The 4532-nt window shown below is 42.1% G+C and overlaps 1 non-coding gene across 1 annotated transcript; it reads right to left on the bottom strand.

The window, feature by feature from the left end:
* Window positions 1-4144: 4144 nt before the first annotated feature.
* On the bottom strand, window positions 4145-4251 carry LOC141709252 (small nucleolar RNA R71). The gene has a single exon (XR_012569839.1). It is a non-coding gene; the product is annotated as a small nucleolar RNA R71 (small nucleolar RNA).
* Window positions 4252-4532: the final 281 nt, after the last annotated feature.

Genomic DNA, 4532 nt, shown 5'->3' with positions numbered 1-4532 from the left:
ATCGTACTTGCCACTGAAAACCCGACACTCTTTTTGTTTTCACAGATGCCCTAGATGCTGGGCTTAGGTTTCCTTTTCATCCTTTCATTCCCCACCTTTTAGCAGACTTGCAAATTAACCCCTGTCAGCTTCCTCCAAACTCCTGGAGGAACATTTTATGTTTCATGGTTTGTTGTCTTAGGGGAGGTTTTCCTTTATCAGTAGCAGTTTTTAGGAAAATCTTCCAGTGTTATAACAGTTCTTCGAGTATTTGTGGTTGGGTCTATATTAAACAAAGACCCAAGTGTAAGCACATCTTTAATAGTGCCTCCATTCCTGACAACAACCAACATTGGAGGAGTAGTTTTGTCGGGTTAAGGTGGGAGAATGGAGACTGGGGCACCCTCTTCAGATCTTCCTTCGGGAAGGTTAGCGATGGCAGCCTCAAATCCATGCACCTAACCCCCGAGGAAACTATCGTTTACATTGAGCTCATTCGGGATGATGGTGCCACCACTAGCTGGACTCTTTTAAAGGAGTTTTCCCTTATTCACGTGGGGCTCTCCTCAGTTTCTCAACAAGGTATTTTTTCTTCTCTTCTCATTTTTATTTTCTCCCATGCATTTTTGACACCACTTATTTTTGTTTTTCTCTTATTTTTTCAGCTGCTAAGAAAATTAATGAGGATAATGTGCCTCTTGTCGAGGAGACTGCAAGGATGAAGAAGGCTCGCCTCGCGGGTCTGGATACCATAGGAAAAGCTACGGAGCCTAGCTTCCTAAGGAAGCACAAAGAGCCCATGGTGGAGGTTCCTACTGAGGGAGATGAAGCCCACAGTGCCCCTATCTCCGCTGCTGCTCCCGTCTCTGTTGCTACGGGCGCTTTTCAGCCTCTTTGGGGATTCCACCGCGGGGATACCGTGGTTGGATCCACAAAGCACGCTTGGGATTGGTCTTACCATGGTGTAACCCCCAAGGACTTCACTGATGTGGTTGCTACTCCCGACCTGGAGAGGATAAAGCTCATGGGAGCTCAGTCCCTGGCCTCGGTATGACCTTTCCTTAAAATTTTACTTTCTTTCTCTCGTAGATTTTTCTTGCCTTATAATATCTTCATTTATTATTTCGTTTCAGTCTAACGCCTATTTCCAAGGCGCTGTGAGGCAAGCTGAATCATGGAAGAGGGCTTCGGACAAAGCTGACAATGCCCTCAGGAAGTAGCAAAGGAAGTACGCTTCTTTGGAGCAAAAGTTGAAGCGTAAGGAAGAGGAGCTCGGAGAGTCCAATGCTGAGCTGGTTGTGCTTAGGGCTGAAAAGGATAAGGCGATTGAAAACTACTTGGACTCGGAGGAGTTTACCCAGTCCATGTGGGTGAAGGACGACTCGGTGTTTCCTGGGTTTTTTAGGACTGGACGGGACACGACCCTTGGGACCGTGAACGAGGCTTGCCCTGATATTAACCCAGCGGACTATGTCTGCCCTGACGATGAGGCTTTACTACAGAGGTTCCGCACCCGAGTGATTGTCTCGGATCGTATCCCTCAGGATCCGCTTCTTCCTCCTCCCGAGTCATCTTCTAGGCTTGCTGTAGATGATAGCTCTTCCTCTTCCGGGACTACTAAGACTTCCGGCGAGAGTGGCAGAGACGATGATATGGATGCTGAGGGCAGTTCTACCCCTTAGAGCTTTTCTATCCCTGCGTGGCTTATTTATTTTAATTTGTCTTTAAGACTTTATTTATCAGGCTTTGTACTATTTATTCGAATCAACTTTATTTATCAAACTTTAGGCTTTCTTATCATGCACTTAGTTTACTTGCCATGCCACGGAGATTTAAACATATTTCGAAAACTTTCTAAATTTCACAAACTGTTGGGACTTATCCCTTACGCAAGTCTTAACAAACCTCAAAATAAAACTAAAACATGTAAATCCTATGCAAACAAAGCTTCAAGGTGCTTTCCAACCTACTTGTCATCTTGACAAGTGAGAATCGTGCTCAACCACTTTATACATAGTAAATCTTCAGGTTTTATGCATGCCAAGTTCTTGGAACTTCAAAACCATCCATAGTTTCAAGTTTGTAAGTTCCTCTACCTTGAACACTTTTGACCTTGTATGGCCCTTCCCAATTTGGGGCAAGTTTCTGATAAGTGGATTTTATATCCACTTGGAATGCTTTATTACAAGCTTAAATTGGTGTTTTGGACTCAAGTTGTTGGTATTTTGATGTATTTTTGTGTTAATGCATTTCAGGTATCAGTTAAATGAAGAAAAGAGCTTTTAAAGGAAATATGATTAAAAGTGATCAGAATTGGAAGCCAAAGACATTGTCAAGTTGTAGAGAATCTCAATAGCTTCGCGTGGGCAGTTGAATCGCCTAATTCTGACGAGTAGAACTCAAGTTATGGCCAAAACAAGATTCATCAGAATATTTTTCCCAGTCAGTAGCTGAGCGCCCGCTCAGCAGAGCTGAGCACCCGCTCAGAGAGCTGAGCGCCCGCTCAGGAGAGCTGAGCGGCCGCTCAGGACGCGGCTGGTCGCTGATTTCGCTGAAAAAGCCTTTTTTGAGTAGAATTTGACGATTTTAAGGGTCCAGGTCCACTAGGGGCGTATATATACTTAAAAAAAAGGGTTTTCATCATCCGGGAAGATTGGGATACCAAGGAGAAGACCTAGAAGCACAGAACAACTCCGAAAAAGAAGATCTTGTTTTCAACTTGTGATTCTTTGAATTAGTTGTAACTTTGGATGCTCGTTTTCGTTCTTGTTGAACCTAGATCTCGTTTATTCGTACTTTGATTATTATTTAGTTTATTAAGACCTTGTTTATACCATGCTTTCATTGGAACCCATGGTGACGATGAGTTCGATTATGGGCTAATCGTTGTCATGGGATTCTAGCGGATTTACTTATGGATTTCAATAATTAATTGTTTCGATATCTTGGTGTGTGGTGATTGATTGATATCCTAGTATTGGTTGTGCTTATTCGTCTTATGTGTGTAGCTAACATATAAGATAGCGCGTTAATCTCTATTGAAGCGACAGTGAATATAGAGGTTTAGAACTTGCCATGTTAGCATAGGTTCATGTATTGTATGCATGATTCGTAGGTAACTCTAACCGTTTTACTTGCCCTATGTAATCAAGATAGATAACTTATTCTTAAACCGTTATGTTGTCAAATTCTATAGACATATAGGGTCTCAATATAATTGGTGCCTATTCAGCTTCTATCTCTTTTGTGGATGTCTGGTAGAATGGTACTCGTGCAACGAAAGTTGGCGTTTATCAGTTTCGTGTTATCTGATTAGTGTCATCACCATCACATGCTAAGGTTAAAAATAATAAGGTTATTGAATGAAGTATTTAATGAAGTTAGGATCCCATGTTTATCATATATATTAATTTAACCTCAATTCTCTTAGTTAATGTTATTTAGTATAATCTCTTAGTTTAATAAAAACACAATTTGTTATTTGTCTTAGCATTGAGCGATAACCATACATTGTTGCATAGGTGCATAAATTGAACTTAACCTAAACCAGTCTCTGTGGGAACGAATCTAATTTATATCTTATACTACTTGCGAACGCGTATACTTGCGTGAATATTAGCGCGTGTTTTCGCCCTAACAAGTTTTTGGCGCCGCTGCCGGGGACTCGGTGTTAATTTTTAGTTTATGTGCTTGTCATCAGTGGTCGTTAAAGTTCACTGACTCGGATTCTTTTACTTTCACGGTTTATTTGTTTGTGTTTCAGGTACTCATTACAATGGGAGATCCAGCAGCACGAATGAAAGCCTTGATGGATTTTTCTCAACCCAAGATCAATGACATTCAATCTAGCATTGTCCGGCCAGCTATCACAGCTAATACCTTTGAGATCAAGCCTGGCATAATTCAATGGGTACAGACTTCAGTCCAGTTTGGGGGTTATCCAATGGAAGATCCCAATACGCACATTAGGGATTTCATTGAAATATGCGACACCTTCAAGTTCAACGGTGTTTCTGAAGATGCTGTGAAGCTGAGACTGTTCCCATTCTCTCTGAAGGACAAGGCTAAGAACTGGTTACACTCTCTACCAGCTGGTTCGATTACTACTTGGGAAGATCTTGCTCAGAAGTTTCTTACTAAATTCTTCCCTATGGCGAAGACAGCTGCACTCAGGAATGCTATTACTCAATTTACGCAGCAAACGGGAGAATCGCTAAGTGAAGCTTGGGAGCGCTACAAGGAGATGCTTAGGAAGTGTCCTCATCATGGAATTCCTGATTGGATGATCATCACTTGTTTTTACAATGGGTTGGGAGCACAGTCCAGACCCATGCTCGATGCAGCATCAGGCGGAGCATTATGGGCAAAGAGCTATAAGGAAGCTTATGATCTAATTGAACTGATGGCTGCTAATGAATATCAGTATCCAACCCAGAGATATCCACAGGGCAAGGTAGCAGGAGTACTTGAGGTGGATACAGCTACGGCTATCACTGCTCAACTAAAGGCGTTGTCTATGAAGATCGATTCTCTGGCTAACTATGGTGTTAAGC

This window comes from Apium graveolens, chromosome 2, assembly GCF_009905375.1.
Source record: "Apium graveolens cultivar Ventura chromosome 2, ASM990537v1, whole genome shotgun sequence".
NCBI classification, from domain to species: Eukaryota; Viridiplantae; Streptophyta; class Magnoliopsida; order Apiales; family Apiaceae; genus Apium; species Apium graveolens.
The sequence above is the reverse complement of the archived record's forward strand: the minus strand, read 5'-3'. Positions and strand labels throughout refer to the sequence as shown.